This window comes from Arvicanthis niloticus, chromosome 23 (genome assembly GCF_011762505.2).
Source record: "Arvicanthis niloticus isolate mArvNil1 chromosome 23, mArvNil1.pat.X, whole genome shotgun sequence".
NCBI classification, from domain to species: Eukaryota; Metazoa; Chordata; class Mammalia; order Rodentia; family Muridae; genus Arvicanthis; species Arvicanthis niloticus.
The window spans coordinates 3869608-3891545 of NC_133430.1; positions in this window are offsets into that span (position 1 = coordinate 3869608).

The following is a 21938-nucleotide window of genomic DNA, read 5'->3' on the forward strand; positions in this document are numbered from 1 at the left end:
GCAGGGGTTCTCTGTATAGCTCTGGTTGTCCTGTTATGCTCTCTGTACAAGGGGTTTGTCTCAAAATCAGAGATCCACACATCTCTACCTCCCAAATTTTGGGATTAAAGATATTTGCAACCACTATTTTGGTATTTTAAAATGTTCTCAACAAATATTTTTAATCATCCAGGTCCTTTCATGGGATTCTGGGTGGAGGAGTTGCAGCAACATGCATTGGTCTTTCATTCCAAATGCGTATTACCATATAACCCATTAGAAATATCCTGCCCCATAATCACATGACTGTTACAGAACACTAACTACAATGCTACGAGACAGTATCTTACAGTCTTTGGGATAATGGATATCACAGTGATCCTCGGTGCTTTGATGAGAACTTTTCAGTAATTCCAGCTGTTGACTCAGGACATTGTCCCAGATGAATGAGCTGCAGCATTTGTCAGTCAGTAACTTCAGTGGTGAGATACAGACGGAACATACCAGAGATTCCCTAAAACATCGCTCAGGTAGATAATCCTGCATCTTATATATCTGAGCACTCAGGACACCATGGTGTATCAATCTTTGAGGAAATCAGAGTGAGAAGATGTGAGACACTTTCCAGACACACTCCTTTCTCCAAAGGACCTAGAATCATGAGATAGTGCTCAGTCCTTTAAATGGTGCTCAGAATCATCACATATACACAGCTCCATAAGGAACTGCTAGGGGTCTGTGATCAATGAAAAGAGGGCTCAACCAGAGGAGAAGGGAAACATAATACACAGTGAAAGGGGAATAGAAAAATAATATAAATCAATATGTCAATTTAATTAAGGAAATCTCCTGCATAGACTTTGTACCAGATTAGCAAGTATTATAATCCTCATATTATTCTTACTTGGGAGAAGAAGCTCATATTATCTATTTATAATATTGCAGAGCACAGACATTTGTGTATGGAATATGTTATAAGAGGAGGATGTCTATGTAAATACATACTACTTATGTAGGCCTACACTCTTGTGCATTGAGACCTATGTGAGCCATCAGCATCCCATATATTGTAGCATGGAGTACAACATTATAGACATAACCCAGCACATTCTGAAATGCCACAAAACAACCATCTAGAACCTTGGATTGTAGGGATAACTGTTCCTCTATAGTCAGAAGTCACTGATGCCCTGAAGAAACTCTCCTGTGAACTAACAGTTCCCATGACATCACATGGATTCTGACCATTTATGGAAGAGAGGAAATAAAATCATCTGATCCTCCTCCTTTTATCCTGAAATATTAGGTGCATCCAATTTGTGAACCTGAAGTCATAGCACAATATACACAAATAACCTGAATATATATATATATATATATATATATATATATATATATATGTATATATATATATGTATACATATATATGTACACATGTACATATATACATATATATGTATATATGTATATACAAATATATGCATGTACACATGTATATATATGTATATACAAATATATACGTATATATATTCACATTATATATGTGAATTATATATTATATTATATTATATTTATTATACATAATAAATATCATATCACATTTTATTATATTATGTATAATAATATAATAATTATATATATATATGTATACACACACATTCATATGAGTACCTATTCTTCAGATATCTAAATACATACGACCACATACTCCTACACAGTGTTATTGGTTTCTCTCATCTCCGGGATGATATTGAAAATTTATCCTTTATTGGTGAAAATATCAAATCCTGTAAAGCTTAACTAACACATGACCTACCCAGTAATAAGAGGATCATGGATTGGAAAGCTACACAGGGAGAGGTAAAGCTTTCTACGTACACATATTTCCACCCATTAGGATCATTGTCAGTTAGATTTTCTCTATTCCTTCATCCCATTAAATGCATGCACATGCAGGCTGGGAAACAGATTGTGCTGCAGAATACATTTCCTTTATTTCCACTTTCTTCTCGATGTGATTTCTTTTGAACTGTTAACTTCGCTGTGAGTACCGCAGTGCTTCCTCCTCTTTCTGTTGACTTCTGCATGTGAGTGTCCCAGGAATTCACACATAGATACATGGGGTGATGCTCAAGACTCATTGTTGTTCTTTGTCCTTAGCTGCTTTTTACCAGGAACAGCCTCATGAAGGCAACAAAGATGCTGATCTCTCCTGTTTGCAGCTTATTACAAATGAGAACTGCTAGAGATGAATCCAACTGCCACTAGGAAAGAGGGTGAGTTTGAACGCATCCTTGATGATAACGTAGAAACAACTTAAATTCATAGGCTGAAACATCAGTCATCTTCTCCAGACAAACAAGAGCCATTTCTCCCTGGTTCTGAGCCCTGCAAGCCATTAGTTTCAGGGATATGTTACTGCTGAAGTCAGACAGGGTAACTTCAGTGTAAAGAATGGAGAATCTACCTGCTGGTGAGTTCAGGGCCAGCAGGGGGCACAATGGGGCCAACAATCCCCAGCAGAGAGCTTTGTTGGGTGTGTGGGGACTCGGTATCCTCTGTGGTTTCCTTTCTTAACTTATATGTTCCTATTGTGATTGACATGTAACGGTTCCATGCTCAAACACTGTGAAGATTCTGAGTTAAACACTTCAAAGATTTATATTTTTTTTTGTTTTTTAATGTATATAAACTGGGACCTTTGAGATCTCTCAGACACTGGGCCACATTCCAAGCAGCATACACGAGCTGGTCCGAGGTCTCTGGACACAGATGCAGCAGAGGACTGTCTCATCTGGCCTCAGTGGGAGGTGTCCTCTAGATACTTGGAGCCCCTGGTTGGAGAGACCTGGTGTTGGTTTTGGGGGAACATACCCTTGAAGACAGGTGTGGGAAGGAAGAATGAGATGAAGAACTGTGGGGAAGTGGATGGAAAGGGGGCAATGACTGAACGGTAAAAGTATAAAAGTAATAAAAAATAAATAATAAAACTTATACAATGTATTCTGATCACTGATTTTTTCCAAAATATTCCAGAACCTTCAATATTCACCAACTACACACACTTTAATTTTTTTAGCAAGAAAAAAATATGTAAAAAGGGTTAAAAGAATTAAAATAGAAGAAACACACACAGACATCCACCCATAAAAATGCAACTCTCTGGCCATGATATACATCCAAAAGACAAGTGCAACAAAATTAATGCACAAATCAATGAGAGTAAATATCTACAAAAACACTGTTCAGTTCATTTTGTGTTGGCCTTCCACTGCAAGACATGAGTCCATCACTAAATGTGGTTTATAAACCCAATAATGCTCCACTGGAGAAACCTAAATTATCATCCTTTAATATGGTTTATGCTACACCAATGTCTTATTCTCCATTTCCCACCACCATTTCATGTTTGAAACATCATGCCTCATCTATTGACTTCTCTGCTTTCATTTTATCTCTATTTCACTATATCATCTTTTTAAAATTCTTCATACTCTAATGGCCGCACTGAACTTACACACTTCCTGACCTAGCAGTTTACAATATCAGTCTCCATGTAAGATGTACCCACTAGTGCTTTAGTGTTCTATAGTGACCAACTGTGTTCTAATAGGAGTTTTAAACTGCTCCATAGGAAAGACTTCATCCCAGGTAAACATAGTCAAAATCCCATGGCTACAGATGACGTAGGCACAGGAGACCCTAATTGTATTGCTAATGGTCAGGTTGAGACAATGCCTCATAATATCTATGTTTATACACAGTAGATTATTGCTGCTCTCATTTTTGATCACAGAAGCTTCTGAGTTAAGTGTGTGATGATTGATGTAGACACCCATGACTGGTCTAGTTTACAGAATGAATGCCTGTATACTCAACTACAGAGTAGTCATCTATACAAATGTTCCATCAAAAACCTGAAAACAATCTCAAAAGAAGGTTTGATGAGGCCATAAGATCAAAAGTGGGGTAGATAGACATGACATAAAATATCATGATTTGACAGTGTCACATGAAGTTTCAGCACCTATAATTACCAGCAAAAGACCTGAACAAGTCAAGCCAGTCAAAGTTACAGCCTGATAGCATGTGAAAGACTGAGTAGATAAAAATGTCTTCTTGTCACCTCAGAAATAACAATTTGATCCCTTGGACCCACATGGTACAACAATTGAATTTTCTAAATTTTTTTCTGAGGATCACACATACTCCTTGGTATATGTGTATTCTGTTCTCACCACTAAATGTAGTATAACAATGAAAAGGGGTATCCATCCCATGTGCCATCACCAAAGGTAGACACTGATGTGGATGTCACAAAGTGCATGCTGACAGGAGCCTGATATAGCTGTCTCCTTAGAGGTCTGACAGAGTCTGACATATTCAGAAGCAGATACTCACAGCTAACCATTGAACTGATCAAGGATTTCCCAATGGAGGAATTAGAGAGAAGACTGAAGGAGCTGAAAGGGTTTGTGACCCCATGAGGAGAGCTACAATACCAACCAACCAGAGCTCCCCAGGGTCTAAACCACCAGCCTAGGAGCACATAGGGGGGGACCCATGACTCCAGCTGTAGGGACTCATGACTCCAGCTGTATATGTAGGAGAGGATGGCCTTGTCAGGCATAGGTGGGAGAGGAGATCCTTGGTCTCATGAATGTTGAAACACTGAGTGGGGGGGGGGGGGAATTTGAGGGTGGGTGGGTGAGAGTGGCGGGGTAGGTTGGGGCACAGCCTCATAGAAGCAGGAGAAGGGAGGATAGAATAGGGTGTTTCTGGGTGGTGGGGGGAATGGGATAAAGGGATATAATCTGAAATGTAAATATAATATCCAATTTAAAAAAGAAAAATATCACAACATGGATGGGAAGGAATGTCTGAGGGCCCATCTGAAGCTGAGAGTCTATTGGCATTTGAAGACTAATGAGAAAAGTTGAGTTACTTTTTGAGAATTTTTCTGTAGGTTCTCTATGTAGTAGTGAATGATCACACCTGTGTGTATATTGATACCACTCATTGGACTCACCATATTATTAGTCAATGAATCTAAAAGGGTCAGTTGTTTGGTAGAGAGTCTTAGTGGAAACTCCCAACAGAAACGAGTGCCATAGTTAATCATAGAATGTTTTATTTAGGAATGAAAATTCCAAAGAATATAAATAATTCTGAAAAGTAGAAATATCAATTTTGTATTTTTTAGCATTTTCATGAAAGTGTATTTTGTACCTTGTGAATATTTTCCCTATATCCTCTACCATTCCTTTTCTTGCCCTCCTATATTTCACATTATCATATTAGAAAGATTCATTTATACATTGCTATGATTTTGTATAAGCAAGTTTATATAACAGTGTGATATTTAAGAACTACAAATGAGAGACTCATTTTATGTCTGTGTTTCTAATATGGTCTTAATTAATATGGTTATCTCCAGTTGTATCCTTTTCCCTAAAATTTGTGTAAGTTTTCTATTCTTTTCTGATGAAAAACTTATGTTGTGTTATACATATAAACATGCCTTCCTGAGGCAAAACTCTCTTGATAAAATAAAGTTTATTTCTATAATTTAGTCAATTTGTTGCTGCTGCAATAATCATTAACGTACAATCATTTCTGAAGTATATTTACTTTGGATCATTTGGGTGATTTTTTTTACTATATAACAATTTGGAAAGGCAAATGTTAATGGTATGTATTGTAAGGATGTTGTAAATTCTGAAAACTTAGCTATTTTTTAAACTACCCATCACTATAATTTTTTTCTATGACCATTCTGCAAATCTATCTGATAACTTTGTCAGAAGTGGAGCAACTGTCTCAGGCTGGAAATCATTTTAGTCCTAGGCAGTGATGTTACATCCAGTGATGTTACTGCTCCTGGAAAGGGTATGGGATGAATTTCCTCAGAGAGGATCAGGACTTGGACATCAGCATCCTGCTGCCTGACCCCGGTGGTCTCCATCTTCTCTGACTAGTTCCTTATCTAAGAAGTACCCTGATCGTGAATATGTAAATCATGTGAGCCTGTGGTGGTAAATACAGGAATGTTCACACTTCACAACAACACATGATCACTGTCCTCTCTATAGTAACTGAGAACAGAGGACCACTCCATGGGATGGAGCCAGATCATCCTCTTTCTGGCAGCAGGAACTACATGTAAGGAGCTTCCAATTCCAGACCTGAGGATGAACCACACACTCCGGTGGCAATAATATCCACTCTGCCTTTTCCTCCATAGATGTCCTCTCCGAGGTTCAGCTGCAGCAGTCTGGGGCCGAGCTGGTAAAACCTGGGTCCACAGTGAAGATGTCCTGCAAGGCTTCTGGCTACACATTCACCAGCTCCTTTATGCACTGGGTGAAACAGATGCCTGGGGATGGCTTTGAGTGGATTGGATGGATTTATCCTGGAAGTGGTGATACTAAGTACAATGAAAAGTTCAATGGCAAGGCCACTCTGACTGCAGACACATCCTCTAGCACAGCCTACATGCAGCTCAGCAGCCTGACATCTGAGGACTCTGCGGTTTATTACTGTGCAGCACACAGTGTTGTAACCACATCCCGAGTGTGTCAAAAACCCAGGAGAAGCAGGAAATTGCTCTAGCACTGAGATGCCAGAGATGATTAGCTTGGAGACTTACGTAGAAATAATCATTCTGAATGCCCATTTTTTTTTGTTGCTCCTCCTTAGAGACCTAAATTACAACTTTGTAAAGGATGTCTGTGAATACAGTGATGTTGATTCTGTGAATACAGTGGTGTTGATTGAGGATGTTCCTAGAATATGTCATACCTTTCAATCTCTTCACCAGTGACCCTCTCCATTGACATATTTGTTTTTCATAAAGCAACAAATAAGAGAAACAGTGATTATACATGATAAAATATCTCTGGATTCTGAGATAAACCAGAACTTTTGTTGGAATATCTGGGAGTAAAGTATAATACAAATTTGACCTGTAACATCAAAGCAATCTCTGGGTGAAGAAAAACTCCTTACACAGTTTTAAGTCTTTTGTTTTTTTTAAAAAACATTCTGCCAAACTCTTTCTTTTTTTAAAATTTATTTATTTCACTTATATGAATACACTGTAGCTGTCTTCAGACACACCAGAACAGGGCACCAGATCCTATTACAGATGGTTGTGAGCCACCATGTGGTTGCTGGGGATTGAACTCAGGACCTCTGAAAGAGCAGTCAGTGCTCTTAACAGCTGAGCCATCTCTCCAGCCCCACAGTTGTAAGTCTTAAGTGACATCTGGTATGTTGTCAACTCTGGCTTTGTGGTGTATCAGAAGTTCCAGTCTCTTAGAATATAACAGGTATTTTTAATCACTATGCATAGTCACATAAGCATAATTATTGCAAGTTGGATGAAAGTATTGTTAAATCACTTTTCTTTTTTTTTTGTTAAATCTTTTTTCTTTTTTTCTTTTATTTTTTATTGGGTATTATATTTACATTTCAGATTTTATCCCCTTACCCCACTTCACCCCACCACCCAGAAACCTCCTATCCCATCCCCCCTCCTCATGCTTCTTTGAGGCTGTGCCCCCACCTACCCCTGTCCCCACTACTCCCTCCCCCACCTCACATTCCCCCCCCCACTCTGTTAGTCCTTCATGGGACCAAGAATCTCCTCTCCCACCTCTGCCCGACAAGGCCATCCTCACCTACATATACAGCTGGAGTCATGGGTCCCTCCCTATGTGCTCCCAGGCTGGTGGTCTCTGGGGAGCTCTGGTTGATTGGTATAGTTGCTCTCCTCATGGGGTCACAAACCCTTTCTGCTCCTTCAATCTTCTCTCTAACTTCTCCATTGGGAAACCCTTGATCATATCAGTGGTTAGCTGTGAGCATCTGCCTCTGAATGTCTCTGTCAGACCTCTAAGGAGACAGCTATATCATGTTCTTGTCAGCATGCACTTCCAGCCATCCACATCAGTGTCTAGCTTAGGTGACTGGTTAAATCACTTTTCAAAGACCTCATTTATCAATTCAATGCATATTCATGCTAGCTGAGTTAGGTTCTGATATTATATGTTAATAACTGGTCTCATAAAAACTGGACCAAGTCCCAGTACAGTCACTAGTCTTTTGAGAACATGGACCTATAGTGATACAGCATTAAGTATCACAGTGGGTTGCACACCTGGAGCTTACTAAAATACTAGAGAGTATTTGTGAATTTATTTACCTCTGTATATACACATGTTTCTTGTGCTTTGTCTTCAGTTCTTTTGCTTCTGATTTTTTCCTTTGTCCTATTACAGGTTGTTTGCTTTTTTGTTAGCTTATATTGTTTTTTTTTAATTATTATTTTTAGGTTCTGTTTGTTTTCTAATTTGATAAAGGAAAAGAGTTGAAGAGGGAAAATTGGGGAGGAGTTGAGGAAGGGGAATCAGTAACCAATATAGTGTATAAAAATCAATTTTTCAATAAAAAATACAAAAAAATCTAAGACCCAAAATGTGTCCTGTCTACAACAAACACAGGGAGAAAGATGGAGCAGATACTGAGGGAATGGCTAACCAATAACCGGCCCAAGTTAAGACCCATCCTATGAGCAAGCACCAATCCCTGACAGTATTAATGATACTTGGTTATGCTTGCAGACAGGAGCCTAGCCTGACTATCCTCTGAGAGTCTCCACCTATCAGCTGCCTGTAACAGAGGCAGGGACCCACAGCCAAACATTGGATGGAGCTCAGTGACTCTTATGGAAGAGTTGGAGGAAGGATTAAAGGCCCTGAAGTGGACAGGAACTCTATAGGAAGCCCAAAAGAGTCAACTATCCTGGACTACTGGGGCTGTCAGATACTGAACCACCAACAAAACAGCACACACTGGTTGGACCTAGCAATCCTGAACATATATAAGAGATGTGCAGTTCTGTGTTCTATCTTCATGTGGATCTTGTAGCAACTGGAGCAGGGTCTATGTCCAAAGCTGGTGCCTGACAGAATCTGTTCATCTGGCTAGACTGCCCTTGTCTGGCCTCAGTGGGAGATGATGTGTCTCCTGCTGCAGAGGCTTTATGTGCCAAGGTGTATGGATACTCATACATGTCCTGCACTATCAGAGGAGAACAGCAGGGATAACTGGGGGAGAAACTGTATGAGGGGAGACTGGGAGGGGGCAGTGACCAGGTTTTAAAGTGAATAAATAGTGCAGAAATTATAAATAAACCAAGAATTCTGATATAATTTTCTGTGTAAATCTTACATAGGCCTGAGTTCCTAAACTTTATGTCTCTTGTCCCTTCTTAAATTGCTTAAAGTTTAATCAGAGGTCAAGAATTAGTAAGGATTTAAGGCAAAGGCATACATAAAATGCATAATGCTAAGGTGTTATGAAAGAGTAAGTAAAATATTTAGGCTTTAAATCGTGTGTGTGTGTGTGTATGTTTGTGCCTCTGTATGTGTGTATGTATGTGTCTCCATGTTTGTGTATTTTCAGTAATTAATTTTCTGTTATTAAACTCTAAGTGCATATAGTAAGTTCTAAGAAATTTTCCAGACTATGAGAGTGGGTTCTACAAACAAAAAGGTCTAGAGTCTAACATGGTCTCTGACCAACAGCATGGAGGTGAGCAGGCCATAATATACATATGACATCTGACCTAAGGACAGGTAATTACGTAGGGAGGGAGAAGACTGGGATAATCATTTTGATGAATTAGGGTGAGGTCTGTCCCTAAAAATAGCAGAAATCTCTAAGTTGTTAAGAACCTCAACTCTATCTTTTTGGGTGTTGTGCAGGTATTTGATTTTATTTTCTCCATTGAGGAGATACCCTTGTATGATTAAAGTTCCTGGATTTCTTTGTGCTTATCTGTAAGTTAAAGGCCCCTGGGCCCTCTTCAATTTCTGTGTCAATGCCATCAATAATATTGCTAAATATTTATTGCCATGAGTTAGTAAAAGAATAACTTGTAAATAAATTAGTTGTGCAGAGCCAGAGAAGCAAGTGTTTCATGAATCTATGCAGTGTTTATTCTTCTCAGTTAACCATATTTAAACCCAGGACACCATCTCCTATGTTAATACTTGTCATGATGAACACAAAATCTGACAGAACTCATTGCAGTTAGTTCCTAAAATCTATGCCATCCTCCTGGATCTGCTAGAGAAACTGAAATGACACAATTTCAAGGCCCTCTCTGTCACCATGAAAACAGTATCTCCTTGTGTAGGATGGATTCAATTGGAATATTAGAACCTGGTGTAAGTCTAACCAAGCAAGTGAAAGACTTATATGATAAAACTTCAAGTCTTTAAAGAAAGAAACTGAAGAAGATGTCAGAAGATGGAAAGATATTCCATGATTATGGATTGGAAGTATTAACATAGTAAAATGACTGTCCTATCAAAATAAGTCTAAAGATTCAATGCAATCTTCATCAAAATTTCAAACATAATTCATTGCAGACCTTAAAAGGATCATATTAACTTCATAAAGAACAAATAAACAAAATGAGAATAACAAAAACAAAATCCAAGGACAGCTAAAATAAATTTTGTACATCACAATTCCCGATGTCAAGCTGTATTACAGAGCTATTGTAAAACACTTAGCATGATATTGGCATAAAAGAGGCGTGTTGTTCAGTGGATCAAAGACCCAGACGTACATCCGCACACCTGTAGACACCTAGTTTTTGATAAAGAAATTAGAAATACACAAAGGAAGAAAGGCAGCACCTTCAACAAATGGAGCTCATCTTACAGGACACTGGCATGTAAAAGAAGGCAAGTAGATTTGTATCTCTCATCCTGCACCAAACTTAAGTCCAAGTGGATCAAAGAACTTAACATAAAACTGGGGACCCAATAAAAGAGAAGGTGGGGAATGCCAAGAAATCATTGGCACAGGAGACAACTTCCTGAACAGACCACCATTGCACAGGTGCAAAGTTCAACAATTAGAAAATGAGACAATATGAAAATAAATGCATCTGTAACCAAAGGACACTGTCAAAAGGACAAAACAGAAGCTATAGAATAGGAAAAGATTTTCATCAATTTTACATGTGACAGGGGCATGATTTCCAGAATACATAAGGAATAAAAGATACTAGACACCAACAAATCAAGTAATTCCATTAAAAAATTGGGCACAGATCTAAAAAACGCTAACAAGGAATGTCAAGTGTCAGAGATGTTTAACTTCAGGAGATGTTTAACATCCTTAGACATGGAAATCCAAATCAAAAAGACTCTGAGAGGCCATCTTATGGCTATCAGAATGATTATGATAAAAACAAAAAACAATAAAAATAATAAAATAAACTGATTTCTAATAATATTCTACTATACTCAAATACAGGAGCCTACTATGAAATTCATTGGAGGGTTCATCCAGCGACTGATGAAAACAGATCCAGAGATACACAGCCAAGCATCAGGTGGAGTTTGAGGAATTCTGCAGATGGGGGTGGAGGGAAGGAGAGAATATAGGACCTAAAGGGGTCAAGAACATCACAAGAAAGATAACTTGAGCTCATAGTGGCTCACAGAGATTGATCTGACAACCAGAAAATCTGCATGGGTCTGACCTAGGCTGTGTACATATATGTTGTGGTTGTATAGTTTTGGGACTTCTCACAGTAGAAGCTGGGTCTGTCTCTGACATTTTTATCTGCCTTCAGGTCCCCTTTCTTTATTCTGGATTGCCTTGTTCCAATCTTAATATGAGGGGAGGTGCCTAGTCTCATTGCAACTTAATACTTATGTTTAGTTGATATCCCTGGGTGGCTTGCTTTTTTTCTGAAGAAAAATGGAAGGGGAATGGATTCAAATTTAGGTAACACCATTAAGGACAGGCTTCACCCCTATTATTAGGGGACCCACATGAAGATTGAGCTAACCATCTGCTATATATTTGCTTAGGGTCTTGGTCCAGCCCACGTATGCTCTTTGGTTGGTGGCTCAGTCACTGAGAGCTTCTGCAATTATGGAGTGATTCTCATTGCCCATCTCTAAGATTAAGACCTTTTATCTGGTAGATCCTTTTCATTTTTTCTAAGCAGAGGTTTGACTAATTATCCATTCTTGTTAATGCAGGCCTATTTCCACATTAAGTTCAAAATGGCTTGAGCTTCTAACGGTCAGACAGGTCCTGATCTGCTTCAACATTTTAGTTATTGATATCAACAGTGTCACTCCTATGTACAATTATTTTGTAAATCTTTTCACTCTGTCTATTAAACAATGTAGTGTGAGTTACCCTCTGAACACAGGTGCTCTGCCCCAGGTGTAGCCTGATGAAGACAAGAAAGAACCTGTTATCTCCAGTCATTACCATTTTAGAAATGGAACCCATAGAGCTGGATTGAACTGCCACCAAGGTAGAATCTGACTTTGAGAGAGATATTATAGTTATAGTGGCACAACTTAAAGTTGCTGATGTATAAATCATTATCCCCAGGTATACTAGAGCCATTTATCACATAAGCTGAGTTCTGTGAACACTGGAGTTATAGGGCAAGTGATTTTTTAAGCCTGACTATGCAACTTAACTGTGAGCCATGAGAAACCTACCTGCATGGGAGCTCATGACCAGCAGGGGGCAGCATGAGACCAATGATCCAAATAGAGAGCTGCGCTGTGGAGAGCACTCTGTCTTCTGAGCTTTCCTTTCTTCTTCTTTTTTAAAGTGTATTAGATGATCTGTCCTGTCGTGAATGACATATGATGTCTCCATGCTCAAACCCCATAAAGATACTTTGTTAAATATTTCACAAACTTATGCTTACTTGTTTTTTTTAATATTTTGAAAAAATTCATACAATATATTCTAATAACTCATTTCCTCATCATCAACTTCTTCTGGATACTTTCTACCTATCTACCCACCCAAATACAAAAAAAAAATTTCAAAAAAAAAAGCAAAAAAGAAAGAAAATTAAAAGTGGATTAAAAGCAAACAAAAATTAAACAAAAGAATCTAAAAACAAGACACACACACACACACACAAACACAGACACACACACACACACACACACACACACACACACACACACACACACACGGAAACCAGTAGAACCACAGCTCTGTAAACAAGGTACATAGGAAAAATGTAAGTGAGAGAAGCAGAATTGAAGAAGGTAATATTGAAAAATGTCTGCAAAGATATCATTGAATTAATTTTCTTGTTTGCTCAGCATGTCTTCCAACATTATTTGTGCTCAGCATCCCCTGTGAATTCCATTAAAGTAAACTAATTTTTCCTCTGCATGTGAGTGTCAGTTGCAGAACTTCTTGGTTAGCAGTGAGAGCCCATGTCCACTTCCATCTTCCAACTTGGGGATTTTATCTGGGTTGACTTGGTTCAGGCTCTGTGCCTGTAGCCACAGTCTCTGTGAATTCATATGTGCATCAGTCCAACTGTGTCTGGAAGACACTCATTCTTTGGAGTCATTCACATTCTCTGGCTCTTATAATCTTCTCAGTCTTAAAACCTATTGTTTCTATTTTTATCTCTATTTTACTATATCATGTTTGTAAATTCCTCACACTTTACTATCCCAAATCTAGTATCTCTGCTCCTACAATTTAATACACCAAACAAAATATTCCGATCTGGAACACATATGAGTGAGAACATGAATCACTTGCTTTATGGACATGGGTGATCTATTCAGTATATTTTTTCCAGTTCCATGCAGACACTTACAGATTTCATAATTCGTTTTTACCACTGAGTCATATTCATTTTTTTATATGTACCAATTTGTCATGTTTCATTTAAGATTTTTTTTTTTTTGAAATCTGGGTTGACTCCTTCCTCTATATGATGTGAACAGAGCATGAAAAACTTGCTGTGGATAAATACGGATATATGAACATCTATATAATAGTATGCAGTGCCATTTGAGCACATGTTCGGGAGAGTTATTGCTGGGACACAACATAATTTTATTTATTAATTTTTGGTGAATTTTCATAGGAAGACTTCATCCAAGGTAAGTGTGGTCAAGATCCCATGTTTAAAGTTGATATAGGCTCTAGTAGACCTCAGTCTACTAGTATATAATAGTATAATAATTAATATATAATAGTATAGCTCTATTGCTAATGGTCATGTTGTCAAGCTGCCTTATAAATATTCATGTTTACACCCAGTATATTGTCTGAGCTTTGATCACAGAGGCTCACATGTTCTGCGTGTAGGGACTGATGCAGACGTTCATGAGTGGTGTGAGTGCTGAGAATGATGGACAGAGGAGAGGACTCAGCCACAGATGAGTCAATGATACCAACCTCTCATCTCAAAATCAAGGACCATCATAAACAGGGAAAAGAAAGCATATGTGATAAAGAGAATCAGGTTGAAAGACAACACATTCTCTTCATTGTGCACACATGAACTCTCAGTAACTATGTTTGCCAGGACAACACACACAAATCAAACCAGTGAAAATTAAAACATTGGAGACCTTGAAATGGCTGAGCCGGCAAAAATGTCTACTAGGAAGTTTAGCAATATCAATTAAATCCTGTAGAATTGAATGACATAAGTCATCCTCTGAGATCAGTATATCCACCTTGGTGAATGTGTGTCCTATTATCAACACAAAGAATAATATAACAGTTAAAAAACATTACAACATGGACGGGGAGGAACCCTTGAGAGCCCATACCAAACTGAAGGTCTTTTTACATTTGATAACTGATAGGCAAAATATATTCACATTTTTGGGGGAAGATTTCTGGAGGTTCACTCTTTATTAGTGATAATCCTTTCAATGTGCATTTAGGTAGCACGAATTAAATTCACTGTGTTATTAGGTAATGAAACAGGGAAAGTAGGATGTTGGGAAAGAGACTTATTAGAAGGTCCCAAGGGGACCCACAGAGACCTAGTATTGGTAGATTATGGTGAGAGTCCTGAGAGTGCTGTAGATCATAGCATATTTTATATATGATTGAAAATTTCAAAGAATAAAAATCCTTATGAAATATAAAAATAACAGCTTTACCTATGTATAGAGTTTTCATATGTGCATTTTATACACTGTACATATGTCTCCTGTTACCTTTTGTCCCTCTATTTTCCCTTATTTCTAGTAGAAAATTTCACAGATACTATATCATGTATTTGCATAAATAGTTGGATATAACTGTGAAATATATGAGCTGTTAATGAGAGCCTCATGTAATGTCTATGATTTTGAGATTGTCTTCATTAATATAGTTATCTCTAATTACATCCATTTTTCCAAAAGCAATGCAGATTTCTTATTTATTTTGGTCAAAAAATTCTGTTATACACGTGTGGGTGTCTATAATTTATAATATATATAACCTGCCTTGCTGATAAAATCATTTCTTGGCACACCTACAGTTTATTGCTATAGTTTAGTTATTGATGATCCTCCTGCAGTGATCATTGATACGTAAATACTTTTGTAGCACATTTACTTTTAGTCATTTTATTGAGTTCTGAAGCATATAACCAATTGGAAAGGCAAATATCAATTGCATATATGATAAAGAAGAGTTTAAAACTATAAAAATTAGCCATGTTTGCAATTTTCCATCATTATCATATTCTTCATCATCTTCATCAACTCAGTCATCACCACCACCACCACCACCATCATCATCATCACTGTCATCATCACAAAGCATTATTTGTAAATTAACATGGTAACTTATCCCAGAATGGAGCAATACGCCTCAGGCATAGCCTTAGGCCAAAGATCAATTGATAGATTCATCCCTGTAGTTCCATCCATACCAGCATTCCAGGGCTCATAGAAGGTGTACGGGATGCATTTCCTCAGAGAAGATTAGAACTTGGACCTGAGCATCCTGCTTCCTGGCCCATGTGCCTTTTGATTTCTTCCTCTTTGTTTCTTCTCCAGGTGTACTAGGTTCTTATTTAAGAAGTCCTCTGCTCATGAATATGCAAATTACCCGAGTTTATGGTGTTAAATACAGCGATGTCCACACCCTGAAAACAACCTATGATCAGTGTCCTCTCCACAGTCTCTGAACACACTGACTCTAACCATGGGATGGAGCAGGTAAGGGGCTCACCATTTCCAAATCTGAAGAGGAGACACATCCTGAAATGACAGTGATATTTACTTTCTATCCACAGGTGTCCACTCCCAGGTTCAGTTGCAGCAGTCTGGGGTTATACTGGTGAGGCCTGGAGCCTCAGTGAAGTTGTCCTGCAAGGCCTCTGGCTATACCTTCACTGACTATGTTATGCACTGGGTGAAGCAGAAGCCTGGACAGGACCTGGAATGGATTGGATATTTTAATCCTTACAATGATCAAACTAAGTACAATGAGAAGTTCAAAGGCAGGGCCACCTTGACTGCATACAAATACTCCAACACAGCCTACATGCAGCTCAGCAGCCTGACATCTGAGGACTCTGCAGTCTATTACTGTGCATGACACAGTGTTGTAACCACATCCTGAGTGTGTCAGAAACCCTCAAGGAGCAGGAAGTTGCCTCTGGACTGAAATGATGAAATTATTCAGAAGAGTTGCTTGGAGATGGTCATTCTGATTGCCCCTTTGTCTGTCTCTCTGCTACAGTACTATATGGTATTTGTCAACTTTTCAACATTACAGCTGTGAATAAAGTTATGCTAGCTTTGTTTACTGTGGTACACTCTATCTTGACCTTCTCTTTACTAGTGAACAATTTCATTGACATCATTCTTCTTTAATAAAACAATATAAAATGGATAGTATAATAATTTGTAGTGATAAAAATATCTCTGGGTTCCAAGAGACTGTAACTTTGGATGGAGTTTTTGGAATGAAGTATAATATAAATTTTACCATTAAAATCCACATAAATAACATCTAACCAAATAAAACTTGTCTCATAGTTGTGACTTGAATGTGTGTTGTAAACTCTGGTTGTGTTGTCCAGCAGAAATTTCAGTCTCTTAGAATGTAATGTATGTATATCAGAGTACACTGTCATATAAATATAATTCTTGTAAGTTGTATAACTGGTAATTTCAGGGTTTTTGTAGTAAGTTTTCTCAGTAGTCAGAAAATTAGTTTTGCATGTTCCTGTAGAAGACATTTTTCACCTTAAAATATGAATGTCATGTGCTTAATATGGATGAAATGTCATATGCTGAATACGTAGTGGGAGGCAGGAATCCCTTTGGTCGTTTTTAAAACAAAGTTTTTTTGTTTGTTTGTTTGTTTGTTTTGTTTTGTTTTGTTTTTTTGAGACAGGGTTTCTCTGTGTAGTTCTGGCTGTCCTGGAACTCACTCTGTAGACCAGGCTGGCCTCAAACTCAGAAATCCACCTGCCTCTGCCTCCCAAGTGCTGGGATTAAAGGCATGGGCCACCACTGCCCAGCTTCCCTTTGGTCATTTTTGTATTAGATATCATGCAAAACTGTTTTGTAAAAGTCATTTTGAAATTCCCAGACACCTCATTCAGCAAAGCTCCCCACTGTGTGTACCCACTGTGTGGATCAGTGTGGCTGTTTCACTTGAAGCTGGGAAGAGATCTCTCTCAATATCCAGCTATGCCACCCTCGAGCATATACGTAAAGGACTCTGCATCCCATTAGAGACACTTGCTCTAGTATATTGATTGATGCTTTATTTATATTAGCTGAAATTAGAAATGGCCTAGAGGTTATCAATGGAAAAACTTTAAAAAAGCGTAGTACTAAACTGAAAGCTGCCATATACATGATGAGGACCTGGTGCTGATCTGTATCAGTCCTGTGCTTGCTGCTTCAGTCTCATTCTGTTCACACGAGCTTTTCTCAGGTGATTTAGATGGTCTTGTCCTACTGGTGTCCTCTTCTTCTGGCTTTTAGACTCTTTCATCCACACCTTCTATGGATTTCCCTGAGCTCTGAGAATTGAGATTTGATTAGGGATTTCCATTTAGAGCTGTGTGTGCCAAGGTCTCTCTCCATTAAGTCTGGAAAGGGTTTCAGTATTTGTTATCATTGAGTTTGATGGAATTCCTGTGTATGTGAACAAATACTTCTCTAATTCTTGTCCTTTCTCTTGGTTCTTTTTCTCTTTTCTTGATTGTCTGGTCCAAATTTTGTGTGATGGCTTTTGTTATTTTATTTATTTATTTATTTATTTATTTATTTATTTATTTAATTTATTTCTCTAAGTTTAGTGTTTATCTTTTAGCACCTGTTTCCTTCTAATGAGGATTAGAAAGGGAATGGGTCCAGATCATAGGGGAAAGGAGAAACTGGGAGTAGTAGAGGGAGGGGAAATTTTTCAGGATATATTATATGAAGCAGAAAATCTATTTTAAATAAAAGCAGAAAAAAGAAAGATATGTAAACAACAGACTATTACAGAGCTATTAAAATATATGAAATCATAAAATTTTCTGGTAAGTGTATGGAACTACAGAAAAACTCCCAGCCAAAATGAAGAAATACAGACCCTAAAAGACAAACATGCACATATTTGCTTAACTGTGGATTCTAGCTGTTATGTATTCCATAGTCAGGCTACTATCTTTACAAACACAGAGATGAGATATAGAGGAAGAATCTCCTGGAGAAGGATGGATATCCTTATTATTTGAAACAGAATATATGTGGATGGATTACAATGGGAGGGCAGGGAGCTGAAACTAAAGGAAGAGATATGGAGAGAAATACCTAAAACTAAGGTCCATTGAGAGGTTGTATCCCATCTGAATTCAGTAGAAGCGGCTCAAAATATATACACGTATGAATGAAGTCTAAACGGAATAATCTAATAATGGAAGAGACAAAGTCCCAACTAGACATCTCTCTTCACCAAATAAAAACTCTAGTTCTTGGAATGTGTCACAGACAATCAATGTATCACAGAGAGTGAACCACCACAGAAACTCAAAGGTCATGCAGTCACTCAGGATACTTCCAAATCTGTTGATATCTTTACACAAGCGGAATGCAAGGTGCTATTCCTGAAGACAACATCTACACCACATATTGGATTAGGGGAGTTGAGCTGTAATCTATTCGGTGTTTTCACTACTCCTGACTCCCATTCACTGTACTGAAAGGCACCTGTATGTTGCCAAAGGTGAAAGATAAACAACAATCCAGCTATTTCTTTGATTTCCAATGTGATCTCCCTTCAAGTTATGCTGCAAGTAGCACAGACCTTGAGGATTGAAACAATCCATATCTGAATGGATTTTAGGCTCACAGGGTTGGATGGAACTTACCACTGACCCTGATTTGTTGGCCAAGAGACTAATACAAGATAGGGCAAATTTACCAAGAGCTATGAGTTCAAATATAATTTCGAATCATAAATTGATTAATCTCAGAAATTTGCTCTGACAACTACAGGACAACACTGTGATAATAAAGCCAGGCCTGTAGGGTCCCAGGACACTCAAGCCAAAGTTCTCAGCACAAAGAGGTCTTGTTGTCCCTGAAGAACAGAGGTTATAGAATAAGAGATAAAGACAGAAAATAAAGGATGAAGGAGAAGGGAAAGGTAACAAGAGTGAGGGAGGATTTGTCCCTGAGGGTCACAAAGGAAGAACTTTGTCTGCATAGGGAGGAGACAGATCAGCACATCAGAAAATGGCTGTTTATGAAGATAAAATGGGATAACCTATGTTAGGATGAGGGGTTCATTTTTAATTAGACATGTTAATTAGAATATTCAAAGGGAGCATTGATTAATTGATTGATTTTATGTTCCAATTGCTGCCCTCTTCTCTGGTCCCCCATAAACAAGTTCCTCCTTCTAGTCCTTTCCTTTCTCTTCTGAGAGGGTAGGTGCACTATTGGATATCCCCCAACCCAGGCCTACAAGTTTCTGTAGCATTATGGGCATCATCTCCCACTGAGGCCAGACAGGGAGCCCAGTTAGGAAAATTGATTCCAAGGGGATATCAACTTTAGGGACAGCCCCCACTCCTGCTGCTGGGGGACTCACATGAAGTTTGAGTTACCCATCTGCTATATATTTGTTGGGGGTCTAGGTCCAACCAGTGCATCCTCTTTGGTTGGTGTCACAGTTACTGAGAGCCTCTGTAATTATGGAGTGATTCTCATTGCAGATCTCTAAGAATCAGACCTTTTATCTATATATCCTTCTCACCTTCTCTAAGCAGAGTTTTTTTCTAATTATTCATTCCTGTTAGTGCAGGCCTATTTCACCACTATGTTCAAAACTGTTTGATTTTCTAAAAGCCAGAAATGTCCTGAGCTGCTTCAACACTTCAGCTATTGATATCAACAGTTTCACTCATATGTAAAATCATTGTCTAAGTCTTTTTAGTGTATTTGCTAATCAATGTAGGGTGAGTGATTTACCCTCTGAACACAGGTGCTCTGCCAGGGGTGTAGCCTGATGAAGACAGGAAAGAGCTTGTTATCTCCTGTCATTACCTTTTTAGAAATGGGAACTGGTAGAGCTGGACTGAACTGCCACCAAGGTAGAATCTGTCTTTGAGAGGAATATTATAGTTGTAGTGGCACAACTTAAAATCTCTGATGCCCAAATCATTATCCCAAGGTAAACAAGAGCCACTTATCCCTTAAGCTGAGCTCTGTGAATACTGGAATTACAGGGATAAAATATTTCTTAAGCCAGACTGTGCAACTTCAGTATGAACCATGACAAACCTACATGCATGGGAGCTCATGAGCAGCAGGGGGCACAATGTGGCCAATAATCCACATAGAGACACGTGCTGTGTGTGGAGGGGACTCTGTTCTCTGGCACCCTTCCTCAAGTGTGCTAAAAGATCTGCCCTGCTGTGACTGACATGAGAAATGTCCATGCTCAAACCCAATAAAGATTCTTTGTTAAACACTTCACAGGCTTATGTTTACGTGTTTTTACTTGCTTTTAATATTTTTTTGAAAAAATTCACACAGTGTATTCTAATATTTGAATTCCTCATCCCCAACTTATTCTAGAACCTTCCTATCTACCAATTCACCCAACTGTAAACATTTTTTTTCTGAAAAAAAAATGAGTAAGTAATTTAAAAGGGGATTAAAAGCAAAAAAAAAAAAAAAACTAAACAAAACAAACTAAAACACACACACACTCAGAGAGAGAGAGAGAGAGAGAGAGAGAGAGAGAGAGAGAGAGAGAGAGGTAAAACAACAACTCTGTACCCATGATACCTAGACAAATCTTTAGACAAACAGAATTAAAGACAATATTAGAAAAAATGTCTGCAAAAATACCGTTGAATTAACTTTCTTGTTGGCTTCCAACTTCTAAGCATGTCTTCTGTGATTACTTGTGCTGAGCATCCTCTATCAACTTTACAGGAGAAAAGTAATTTTTCCTCTGCATGAGATTATGAGTTGCACAGCTTCTTGGCTAGCAGTGAGAGCCCATGTCCATTTCCATTTCCCAACTTGAGATTTTATCTGGGTTAACTTGGTTTAGGCTCTGTGCTGGCAACCACAGTCTCTGTGAATTCATATGTGCATCAGTCCAACTGTGTCTGGAAGACACTCATTCCTTGGAGTCATCCAATATCTCTGTCTCTTAAAATGTTCTCAATCTTAAAACCTGTTCTTTCTATTTTATCTCTATTTTTGTATATTATGTTTGTAACTTCTTCATACTCAACTGTCCAAATTCTAGTATCTTTTCTTCTATAATTCCATATACCAAAAAATTCAAATCTTGAAACACATATGAGTGAGAACATGAATCACTTGCTTTATGGACATGGGTGATCCATTCAGTATATTTTTCCAGTTCTATTCAGACATTATAGATTATATAATTCATGTTTTTTCCACTTAGTACTATTCAATTTTCTATATATTCCACTTTGTCATGTTTTATTTATGCTTTGTTAGAATCCTGGGATTATTCAATTCTCTATATGCTGTGAATAGAGCATGAACATCATGCTGTGAATAAACATGGGTGTGCAAGTTTCTCTATAATAAGGTGTAGAGTGATTAGAGTAAATGTTTGAGACGGTTATGCTAGAA